A 13,968-nucleotide genomic window follows, 5' to 3' on the forward strand; every position below is an offset into this window, starting at 1 on the left:
TCCTTGGCACACCATAACCCTTCCCAGGGTAGCCGTGACCAAACTTCGCAAAGTCCTAAAATCCGCAGGTGAACGACTTTCTCGCAACAAAATCACATCTACTCCGTCCGAATTCGAGGGTCTGTCTCCCTGACAGACCGCCTACATCGGATCATCATCGAACTTATTCCACAAGAACCATCCTAGCTACAATACTTCCCACCCGTAATAGCTTGAGGTTTCCTAAAGGGAAAAATCACCGGTCAACTGCGGATACCGAATAACAAGCAATTCCACATACGGACCCCAAATCACTGAAGTCGCTCCAACTTCTCTTGCTGCCACATAGCTGCTTTCCTGAAGAACAACCGGGACCACCCTGGTCCCAACTTGTCTGCCAACTGTCCGAACCACCGGACACCTACCCGATCACTGAGCCAGAAACACACGTACAGTAGTCCCACATGATCCCCGAAGGATACCTCGTCTGACAATAACTGCCCTACCTATACAACCACTCATGGCTCCTTCCATCCATTTGATCCATCCTGAAAGACCCTAACTTTCGTACTAAAGACATTCCAAAACATGCTACATGCATATTTATAAATAATATTTTACATTGATAGTGTGATTACAAAAGACTGGATACAAACCTACTAAGTTTTAGTATATTACATAACTACCGAGGATATTATAATTTTTTTATACAAACATAAACCCAAATACAAAAGTAATAGTATAAACTATTATAAATCTTCCAACAGTATATGACTATAATGGATTCTCATTACCTGTAATTGTTAAACACTGAGAGGGGTAAGCGGTGTCGCTTAGTGGGTTCAATAATAGATACAGTATATCGCTATGCCATATACATATCAATATGACAGAAGCAAAGAGGTACAAATAACAACAAAGGAAGATGAGTATCATATGACATGCTTTCCATATCAACGAATAATCTGATTCAAAGATATACAATCAATATGACTTTTGCCCATATGGCATGGAAAAATAACCAATTTCTGAATAAACATTTTGGCTAGCAAATTATAGGCTTTCAGCCCTGCCTAGCCTTTTGCCAATGCCATAATGGTAGAAGTCATTCTCTTACGAGACATGCTCTACACGGCCAGAGGCAACATACTTGTACCCAAGTGATGCTTATGTCATACACTTCGTGGTCTAAGGTATAACTCATTATCATAATAACACGGGAAAGCACATTGAACATATAACACATAACATACAATTATTCCTATATATTGAACTCACCGTGAAATAACTGAGGATTAATTTGGGCAGCACTTCGGCTCTAAATATGACTTTCTGCGATGAAACTGGGGATTTTAGTTGAAAACCGGTCTTACACGGGCAGAGTTTCGACTTGAAAATATAATTTTCTCGGGAACTTTGGGGTGTCGGGACTTGCTTCGGGTGTCGAGGATGATACCGGGGCTTCGGGGGGAGGGGGGGGGGGGGTTAAAAGTGGGCTAAAGAAGGTTTAGAGAGCGACAGATATCAGAATTAGCAAACAAATCCCGAAGGCTTTGTTTTCTATTTATAGGGTGAAATTTTGAGATTCACGACGTGAACCATGCTTGTTCACGTCGTGAGGTTTGATCCCGGTCATCCCCTAGGCTTGCCGTGTGTCTTCTAGGCTCGAAACGCGTCGTTCACTGAGTTCACGTCGTGAACACTGTGTTCACATCGTGAATACAGTCAAATTCTCGAAGTTTTGCTCCGAACTTCAAAAATCCATATCTTTCGCATACGAGCTCCGTTTTTGACGTTCTTTATATCCACGCGTAGGTGAGATTATGCTATACATCTTTCATTTAGACTCCGTCGGCTAATTTTTAATTTATTTTTAATATTATATTAATATTATATTTTTAACGGGCCGAGACAGGAAAAGTCCGTTAAAATTTCATAACTTCTTCATCCGACGTATGTTTCCGTCTGTCTTTTTACCGTTGTACTACTATTGACGAGACCTTCGATTCTCGTTTAGGTTGCGTCGGCTAAAAATCACTCGATCTTTATTTCGAGTTTTTAGCTGTCTACCGCTATTCCAAAACTTAGAAAAATCATAACTTCCTCATATGAAGTCAGATTTGGGTGTTCTTTTTATGAAAATTCTCGGTTTAACAAATACTATGACTTTCATTTATATCACCAAGGCTAAAAAGTAGTTTATCAAAAACTCACTTTTTACGTCATTCGGTGCCGTGTCGGTTCTGTCGCGAAACTTCGATTGGTCATAACTTCTTCGTTATAACTCGGATTTCGATGAGGTTTTCGCCTAAATGTTTCTAACGGGATTATCAACAACTTTCAATAATAAAATTTTACTTGTTTCAAATTTTATATTTTCGTTAAATTTCAATATTAGATTGGAATCTCATAAGACTTTCAATATTTTCCGATTGATTCTAAACATAGTTTTACTTCATTTCTAGTAAAAACCATATGTTAGAACTCAATACTCAAATTTCATATAATATTTCATAATATTATTCACTTTTAAAATTACATAACACGATAACTAAACGTGTATGTTACACATCCGATCATGATTGGCGGACAACCTTTCACCACTGAATCCGACGCAAAAGGTGGATGCTACCAGTATAACTGTAGTCTTACATCATACCCGATCTCTTTCAACCTACCGTCTTCTGATTCCAATTTTGTTGCGACCTACTCACAACCTTACGAACTAGCCCACCCTGGCCTAAGTCATCTGAACGAATCCATGAATGCCACGGCCATACCCGCAGACTTACAACACCTTCCACAATATCTGACCGTTTGTGAATGCTACGGAACCCCCGTAGTCTTACAACACTTCCCACACCATTTGGCTGCTAGTGAGTGCTACGGAACCCCCATAGTCGTACAACACTTCCCGCACCCTCACACCCAAGCTGAACTCAATCCATGACCGGAACCCCAACTTGATTCCCCAAATTTTGCTATCAAGCATCAATGAGGCATGGTTCATATGTTGGGGAGTTTTCCAAACTCCAAACTCATACCACCCTCAAACCAAATAGCCACTTGGGTCGCCCTTTTCCCTCGATGAGGACGAGAAGCCCATCCCGGTCTCATACATGTCCCTGTCCTGAATACCTACGCGGTTCTCCCCTACTTAGAATCGACTAAGTCCGCTTGGTTCATGAAAATTGAAGGATTCTCAATCCTTCTTACGTTCCAATAATCAATTTGCTGACGACCGATGCTTACCAAACTAGTGCACCATAAGTAATCCTTCCCAAAACAACACAACTCCTGAAAACCAGCTATCACTTCTCGTATCCTAACAACATCAATGAGTTCAAATACTCAAAAGCGATATTACGTTCAGATCGTGGAGTCCAATGAACGGATAGTCTAACCACAACCTCAGCAACAACTCCCTCTTTCATAGGCAATCTCGATGGCTCTTCCAAACATAAATACTAAGGCTACTGAAAACTAGTCATAACTCCCTCTGTCAAGCCCTTGAACGAACCCCGAAAATGACTGGAGCAGGTGCACTCACTGCTCCTCCCTGATCGTCAGGCAGTCGACCTCCTTGTTGTCCACCTAAACACAACGAAAATATAACGGGCTTGCTCCCTATGGGCAATCCCTGAAGACGTGGCCAAACCTGCTACACCCGTAGCAACCCAGATCACTGAACAGATTCTGACAACGACTCGGAGCAATCACGGTACACGCGAAATTCGCTCCGCAAGATACGTCCGTCTGAAGATCTCTCAAAGATTCCTCGACATGCTGAATGACATCTGACAACCCTTGCTAACCAGACGATAGCAGAAAACCAACCCGAGATCCCACTTATCACAATTCCCAAGCGATACAAATACCTGGTATCCACCGGAAATGGCCGAATATAGCATATCCGCAAACATCTGAAGGGATCATGACCACCTCCTCCTGTGATACCTCGACCACCCTGAGAGCATGATGTAACACCTCATACCGATCCCAATGACAATCCAAACCCTTGGAACGAAACATCATCGCACAGTTCCTGCGAACGTTGCACTGGATCCGACCCTGCTGGCCTCTCAAAAGCTGATCCAAACTCTTGGGTCTCCGCCCGAGACCCTCCAATAAATTCACCTGACCTGAACCTCTCTCATTGAGGTACTCCTAATCAATCTTCCGTCCTTGGTTCTGAGATCCATATCATACAGGGTCTCGCACCCTGACACACTCATCAGCTCAAACGCCAACGACTGAACTACAGAAGCTGGAGCAACCTCTACTCTAAACCGACTATAAAGTATTCCCAGGCATAGATTCAAATCCCAAAGCGCAATAAATCGCACAATCAACCCTTGCCGCCTGATACAAGAGATCCAAGGCAAACTCGAAATCTTGGCAATCATTCCGCTAACTGGCTCACCACCGGAGCCGGGACCAAACCCTGGTCCTTCCCCTTGCGTGCTCATCCGCATTTTGCATAGCAGCTGTCCCCACAGTCCAATCATAACCAAGAATTCTCCTTCCCAGGCTTCTTGGATTCTCCAATACTTTTCCCGATTCGAGTATGGATCATGTGCTTTCAGTAGTACGAGCCCAATACTACCTTCCACACCTATCCATACTTTCCTCCAGAATCATCCTGAATCCTCTAAGTCACCTACTCCCATGATGTACCAAATGTCTGCTAAACAACAGCATAATATCCACCGAAGCACCTCCTAGGCTCCCCTAGGTTCCCAACCTACCCAGTCCTCAGCTGCTGAAAGATTCCCAGTAATGTCAACTAGCTACCTTATGAATATAGCCACATGTAGCAGAGATCAGATAATCCTTCAAGTAAAAGTCTCAATCCTAGAACGGTTAGACTCAAACAAGAGCTGCGCAATAGGGCCAAATCCATCACTCTGAGATTATCCAACCTGTGCCACATGTGACCTAGCATATTCACTTAGTAGCTAGCTCGCATTGCTAGAAGTCCCACAAAGCACAAAGCAAGCAGCATTCGGACAACGGAAAACTAACCACATATTCCAAACAAACAATTATCATAGAACATTCGGTCCGTAAACTGCGACCCATGCTGTCCACATCCATCCATCCTCGCTGTTGGCTGCCTTATGCATGCAAATTATACACAGAACAGGATCTAATAGACTGTCGAATAATAGACTCTACCCTAGGACCACAACCAAACAAGGAACAGGAAATAAGGCCAAATCAATTATTCTAAGGATATAAGATCCTAACCGTATACAATTTTAAAAGCATACACATAGCAGTTACAAATACCAATTATCATTCTCAGTCCAGCGTGGCATCCAATACGCTCGTGGCTACAAGCATCACATATCAGGCCAACCTATTGCTGACTACTCAGCACTAGCATGCAAGTCTACCAGCTCATACAACATATACATGCATCTCCCCTAGCCCTAACTAGCATGCGATTCACAGATTCATAATCAAATCATAACAGACAACGTATGTGGGTTTTATGGGAAACTTACTTGAGCTCGGCTGATTGCATGCACCACACCCTTTCTTGTCTTACAAATTCTTTACTAAAAAACATTTCCTTTTGAAAACTTTACAGATCCTCGGTTTGAGTTCAGACTCACCCGAAAGTATGTCCGAATCCCTCAAACCAAGGCTCTGATAACAACTTGTAACGACCCAAAAATTAGGGGAAAATTTCATTTTTAATATAACCCAAACATAGATATCATTTATTCCAATCATTCCAAAACATTGTTAATTAAAAACATTTATCAGAGTTCATCCCAAAATCATTCATTGCGGAAAACATAGGTGTGTGCGCTGCAATCAAGCTGAGCCCTTCCTTTTCAACACAAAGATACCTGAAACCATAAACAAAACTGTAAGCACGAAGCTTAGTGAGTTCCCCAGAGCATACCCCACACAATCCAAATAACCACATAATCCATGTCAGCTATAACAGCTACATAAACCCTAACAATCGCATAAGCAAGCATATACACATATAAAGATGCCATGGAAACCCTCCAAGGTCTTATTCACATACTCACGTAAATCATATCAACTACACCAGCCATGCATATAAACATATAGGGAAGCCCTGGAAACCCTCCAGGGTCTTACACCGGGTGCCATGGGAACCCCACATGGTCTTAGCCCAATGCCTCGGGAACCCCCCGAGGTCTTTGACTTAGGATGCCAAGGAAACCCTCCAAGGTCTTACACCTAAGTGCCTCGAGAACCCCCCGAGGTCTTGACCTAGGATGCCAAGGAAACCCTCCAAGGTCTTACACCTAAGTGCCCCGGGACCCCCCCGAGGTCTTCCATGCAAGTATCACAAAGACCAATAACATATCACGTACCACAAAATCAATTAGCATACCACATAATCACTAGCATACTCCCTATCACATAACCAGCTAACATGCAACGTAATGCAACTTCAACTAGTGTATCACATATCATAAAATGGGCCGAAATTGGTGCCTTAGACCCATTGGTATGGTGAGGAGACTCACCTGACACTGCTGAAGTTCCGCAGATAAAACCCCAGTGCTGGTTGACAGGTTCCCGAACTGTCAACATCAAACAATACCCAATTAATAGTTGGTTCCCAATGCATAACCACAACTCCATACTTGGGGGTAAAATACTACTTTACCCTAACTTAGCTTTATTCAGTCAAAGGCCCAATCCAAAGGCCCAAAAGTCAAACCATGGACCAAAGCCCAACATATGGCCAAATTTTCCAAATTGGGCCCAACCTTTACATGGTCTCATTTAAAGGCCCGACCATTTAGTCCAGTCCAAACATTTGGCACTCTAATGGCCCCAATATCATATAATAATTAAGGCCCAAACTATGGCCCATCTATGGCCCAATTTTCCAAATTGGGCCCAAACCCCTTACATGGGCCTTGCCCTAGGCCCATTAAATTATTCTAGTCCAATTGCTTATTCTTGGGTGGCCCATTATTATCCCAATCATCATAGCCCAATAGAAAGGCCCAACTCAAGGCCCAAGTGAAATTAGGGCTTCACATAAAATGATGATTAGGGTTAGGTGTTCCTACTTAACTCATTAAGGACTTATTCCATTAAGGACTTAATCCATTAAGTCCAATATTGCTTTAAATTAATTTGCCAACGATTATTAATTAATAATTTAAGTTTAATAAATAATCCCGAACAGTCCCGAAATTAGGGTTTCATGACATTAGGGTTTTCCAAACCCTAATTAGGGTTTCCTACACAATACTAGCCTATTAGTCAATTGGTTGGGCTTTTAGGTTACTTTGGGCCTCATTGGGCCCATTAGGGTTTTATTATGTTACCTTAGGCCCATTATGGCCTCATTGGGCGCACTAGGGTTTCATGTATCCAAAACGAATCAAACACAACAAGGCAAAGCACACCGCCACCCGACGCGGCTGGCCGGTGGCGGCAACCACCACCTCACAGTGGTGGTTAGAGTTTCTATCCATTATTCCATATTTGTTACACTGTACAATGCCAATCTCCAAAATACACACACACACACTAATGCTAAATACACATAGCCACCTCGTGGCGACAAACGGCGGTAGAGAGCGGTAGCCACCACCTCACGGTGGTCGCAATGGGGTTTTCCTTCGGATCTCCGGCCAAGCATCGTTCCAGCAACCTTATACCCCAATAACATTCAACTCAACACCCCAAATCACTTCTGACCGTGAACGAGTCCATCCACCCCCACCTGATGGCGCAAAACAACGGTGACGGCATAAAACAACGGCGGCAGCGACGGTAGCCTTCATGCATGGCCGCAAACAGAGATGGAGGGCATTTGCGGTGGGGAAATGGTGGCAATCCACCATCGATAATCGCTACCACAATAGCAAAAGTAGAAGAAGAAGAACACAGAGGCCATTGCTTGACACAGCGACTTGAATGATGGCGAACCGAACGAACCGGAGGAGGGAGGTGAGGCGCGTCCGGTCGTGGCGGCGGTGAACGTGGGTTGAGGCAGCAACCCAAACTCGAACAGCAGCAACACCCACGAACGAGTTTTTCGATCTCGTCAAGCCTCTTCGTCTTTTCCGGCGATGGAATAAGGCGGCTGCTCGGGTGGTCCTTCGGTGGTGGCGATGAGATGACGGCTGGGAGAGAGAGAGCCATAAGGTTTGTGGCTAGAAGATGAAGAGGAAGTGGGGGGTGACGGCCGACCTCTCTTTTAGGGTTAGGGTTTGGAAATATTTAAATACCCGACGCCCTTAATCATTTTTCCATAATGCCACAAATAGTCCCTCCCTTCACATTTTCTGTGACAACCGTCAAAATTGAGTTAAGTCAAAGTCAAACAAAGTCAACAAGTCAAACCGGTCAACTCCATTAACCCTTGTATGTTAAGGTTTACGTTGTACAATTCGCTATTTTAATGAGAAAACATCATTTGGAAAATTCATGTGTTTGATTTTCCTTAGCCTTAACAGTGCTAAACAACGAACCAAAGCGATAAAACACTATTGCACAATTATCGGGGGCTGTGTAAGACTCTTAAACATGGCTTAACGGGGTTTACAAATATGACAATTGTAAAAATCTCATCATATTTACTATTTACTATTTACTATTTACTATTTACTATTTACTATTTACTACCTACTATTTACTATTTACGTTTTAAAAATTACTATTATTAGCCAATTAGTATTAACCATCTTCTAGAAACATTTGTCATGATTACATCATGAATATGTCATATACACTAACTAGTTATATGGAGAATGTCAACATTTAACACTTATTATTAAAGAATTATATATGAATAGTAATTCTTACTAATATAAATACAAGGCTTAAGTCACTCATTTTCTACACCATTCTCTCTCAATTTCAAGACTTCCAAGGTTAATCATCAAGCTTTCTTCCACTCTTGGTTCTCGATTCGTCAAGGCATCTTCTAAGTGTTTTTGAGTTGAACACTTCTCTTCTCCAACATCCATCCTCTAAGAACACATAAGGTGAGTTCATACCCCTACATTTACATGTTTTTCTTAAGTTTTAAGGGGGGAATACAAGTAAAATCATCAAGAACACAATTAAACTTTTTCTATCAGATTACATCAGAAAAGATGAACTTCGATCACGGACTGTTTTGGTCAACTTAAATATTTTAGTTTTCAAAACTGTTCCAGGTGCAAGTAGTTCAAACTCTTAGCTTTAAAATGGCTACTTGCACATCTCCATATGATTTTTCTACAATTTATGGTGATTTTTACAAAACTGCCTATCATTTCAGAGGCAAACCCGGACCAGTCTGTGATTATGAACATTTTCACCTCTGTTAGAGATCACTAAAAATCATGATAAAATTTACGAACAAACTAGACTCATATTCCAAACTCTCAGAATTTGCGGATTTGGATTTAGAGCTTTGATGATTTTTCTATAAATTTTCTAAGAACAGTAACAGAAACTGTATTCAACAAAAAGTTGCTGTCAATTTCATTTCACCTTGTAACATGTTGAGGAAGGTGTATATCTTTATGTGATTATATGTTATTGCAATATATGACATTTATTCTTAATATTTAGACACACATCAGTTTACAAATGGATTTGGACATATAAAATATAAAGAATAACAAGTGATTATAATCAAAGTACAACCGATACATTCAAACATTTAATAAACTATTTTGAATATAGTTTGCATACATTACTACGTACTACCCTTGGTTGATAAACTATAATAGGTATAGTTTATGATACATTACATAACACATACATTTAAAAAGGGTACATTTATACAAAGGATATTTTCATTAAGCAAGGTACGGCCATACGGTACCAAGTTTTCATAACACGTAATTCCGTTAATGACTTTGTGAGACATTTACTTCAAATTACCATTAAGTCCTGTATTGTAACCAGAGTCTCCTTGAGGGAGAGCGTGATAGTTGTGTATAGATCTATATTGGGTTTGACAAACCCACACCTAAACTGCATGCAACAGTTAGACCGATAGGTCTGGGGTGACAAATGTCATAACATTTCCGACGCCTGAAGAACGTCGTTTTAGGCAACCTTGGTCATAGTATGGTTATAATAAACTCACATAAAGTATTAATAAACATTGGAATTTACGGGAACTTCATTAAAATTTAACGAGTTTATGTCGATTTAAACTTGCATTGTTTTACTATAAATATGACAAATTACTTGTACATTTCGGTCTTTGGGTTTTAAGACTACATTTACACATTAAGGAAAATATTGGATTTTCTAACACAAATACTACTTTTACAAACGAAAGGCTTTTAATAATGCCAAACAAAAGCTTATGAACTCACAAACCTTTGTGTTGACACTTTTTCAAACAACTTGTATTCTCAGGAAATCATTAAACAGGTAACCAAGTGCTTTTGAGGATGGGGCGCTAAGGCGTCTACTATTTCATATTTTGTCAACATATTGTAATTGATTCGTAAACATGTAATTCATACAATGATGTCACTTTTTCAATTATATATATGTTGGTTGTGTTTGCTTCAATTACTATTACAATTGTTGTTATGATACTATACATGAAGTCATCCACCCCCGGACGTTTCCGCCATCCTTGGTTTGGGGGTGTGACAGATTGGTATCAGAGCAACAGTTTATAGTGAATTAAGTATATCAAACCACATAAGATATACAAACTATAAACACAATTGGGACTAATAGTCTCTGATTTGTGCATTTTTCAAATAAATATACTTTTAGAAAATAAATGATTTTTTTATTAAAAGTATAAATACATGCATACATGCTCATATAGTGTCATAACTAGAAGAACATAAAATAAAAGAAGAGGAGTTGTACATTATGGGTATGCCTTGGTATATGTAAATCAAGTCTGGGAAGGATATAGCCTGATAAACTATATCTGTCCGAGGAGTGACTTGCATATACTGGGGGATAGTCATAATGGGCAACAAATCTATCAACCTAACTACACCCTACAGAGAATACTTTAAGAATCGAATCTAAACAGCTAAAAATACTATAGGAGTATTTGGTGATACTATAACCAACTTATGTGAAAACTAAAGACCTCTATTAGTAGGCCTATGATAACTGAGTGCATACGCCAAGGTTATACATAATTAAAGATATTATAGACTCCGAATCTATGACTATTGCTCTACTTTCTGTTCCTTGTTTGGTTGTGGACTTAGAGTAGAGTCATTTATTCGAAAGTCTATTCTATCTCAAATTATGTATAACTGATATGCACTACGTGATTATAGACGTAACTAATAAGGATCACCCCTATAAGTAATTATAGGATTAGGCGTCTATTAATTATCTCTTCTACCCCTATTCTCGCACGAGCAACATGATGTGTAAATTTTAACGCCCGTACAAAACCTACTTCTACCCACTACCATAACTCCATCTCCAAGACGTTAACAGAAACACCAAGAATAGTTCACTAAAGTGCGAAATTATACATGTGTATATAAATGGTAAGGATATTTACTAAAAGGTTTATCAATGAAATAGGCATGCATTTTATTTCATTGAATCTCACTACTTGGTATTACAAACAATTTACAACTGGTAACTCTAAGATTCTTTAGGTGTACCTCGAAGTTATGTGCAATTAAGGAATGATTGACCTAGAAATGGTGAGTCCGCCTTAGGACCTGTTCCTTGTTTGGTTGTGGACTTAGGGTAGACTCATTAGGATCAACAGTCTAATAAAATTTTAATTACACATAACTGGGGGCATGTCAAGTGAATCTTAGGAGTGGATCAGACATGGAACAAATCACAAGATTATAATCAAGTTATTTCTACTAAATTCATAAGTCTATTTATATAGACCTCTGGTATAGAGTCGTCGGCGTAGTCGTGTCGGCAATCTAGAATATGGCTAAATACATAATACAAACTATAATACCCAAATTATACAAAATTTTATGCATTAAAAATCAATAGACAAATACATAAAATGAAACTAAAAAAGAGTATCAAACTATCAAGAGAAAAACACATACAATGTAGATTAAAATCCACTAATGATAACAAAATGGCTAAGGATTGTTAAGTCCTCTCTTCTTATAAATAGCTTTGAAGCAAGCTTGCCTAAGCTTCTTTGTTCTTTCTGTCAATTCCATACCTGGCAATTTCTCCATCATCTTCTTGTGCCCTTCTAACGTCTCTATCTCCTCCTTTAATCCCAACTCCTAAATTTTTTTTTAAAGGTAGATACAATATATTTTTCATGTGAGTTCACAAAATTTACAATGAGTTAAGTTTATATAAATATAAATCAGGAGATCGTAGTAAATCAATTGATTTGATGTGGCATATGCCTAGGACCTATGTTTAGTTATAAAGAAGCTAACGATTAAAATTTTAGAAAATACCAAAACTACTTTGGTTACCAAGTGCATGAGTAATGTATAGAAGGTTATTATCATAATTTACCTTGGCATTTTCAATGAGGGATTGAAGGCTCTTAAGTTTTCTATGAGGCCATCTGTTTATGTTTAGCTCTCTGCATCTTTTCTTCAACACTGTTAAACTTATCCCTAGTTCCTTTGCTGCCATGATTATCGGCATCTCAAAGTACTTCTCTATCTCTTCAAACTCCAATGGTCTCAATCTCTTTGCCACCTTCCGGCCACCGTGATCAGTGGTGACAGCACTAGCACTACATGTAGCCTCACCACCGGATTTATAGTCTTCACTGAAACTAACCAATGGTAAATTACCATCCTCCCAACAATCCCATAAGCTTATATCTTCAAGGGGATCAAGATCGTGAAACTCATTTCTAGAAATGATGTTTTGATCCTTGTTAAGTACTGTGGAAACGTTCTGATCGAGCCCTTCATGCAATTTTTCCGACAACTCGTAATCATGATGGTTGAGCATGTCACCACTGCAAAAATCCAAAAAAAAACTCAAGATAATCAAATCCAACACAATGAAAGACTCTTTTTGATCACTACAAATCCAAACCATGTTTTGATCAATGTCGACAAAATCACTTTTCTGTGCATAAGATGGTGTAATGAGTGACGTTTATATATACCTGAAAAGATCTTGATGATCAAAGTACTGAAACCAATCGAGGTCATCTATGGGGTTTTGATGATCTGCAGGTGGATCCATTTGTGAGGGAGAAGTTAAAAGTCGCGGTAAGAATGTGATGATTTATATAAGTAAAGTGGGAGAAGTAATTAATAAGCAAATTGTTGGGAATGCAACAAAACAAGTTAAGCACTTCTGAAAAATTGATAAATGATTTCGGTAACACTCGCGGAATATAAACTAGTGAAAATTACAAATGAAATGGAATATATATAGTCTATGATGTTATGGTTATTGTGTATCTAACAAATGAAGAGAAAATGAATATATATATATATTCTTTGAGCCGTAACCTTCTTCTTCAATTCACACACATATACGGATATGTTGCTGCAAATTATGACTTGTGTGCCTCATGCATTTAATGCATCACATGCCTACTGCATATTCTTGACTTTGAAGCTACGTTCCAGTTTCTAATTTCCCCAGTAGCACAGTTTTCATTAGAAAGTACTCCAAGTCTTCACACATGAACCAGTTAGAAAGTACTCCAAGTCTTCACACATGAACCAGTTAGAAAGTACTCCAAGTCTTCACACATGCAAATTATGACTTGTGTGTCGCTATAGGTATGTCGTTGGCTCTTGTTAAAAACCTATAGCGACAACAAGTCATCGTAAAAGATTAAACCTGTGGTGACGACAAGTCGTCGCTATAGGTAACTAATAAAACTTTATTTTTTTTTTACCCCGAAAATATGATTGACAAAATCTATCCGACGAGACCCTCGTAATACCACTCGACGAAATCGAAGTTAACAAAAATCTCCACTTCGTGGAGGAACCAGTCAAAATCATGGATCGGGAAATCAAACGAACGAAACAAAGTCGTATTCCCATCGTGAAGGTCCGTTGGAAC

This window comes from Lactuca virosa, chromosome 6 (assembly GCF_052849685.1).
Source record: "Lactuca virosa cultivar CGN04683 chromosome 6, Lactuca_virosa_CGN04683_v6, whole genome shotgun sequence".
Lineage (NCBI taxonomy): Eukaryota > Viridiplantae > Streptophyta > Magnoliopsida > Asterales > Asteraceae > Lactuca > Lactuca virosa.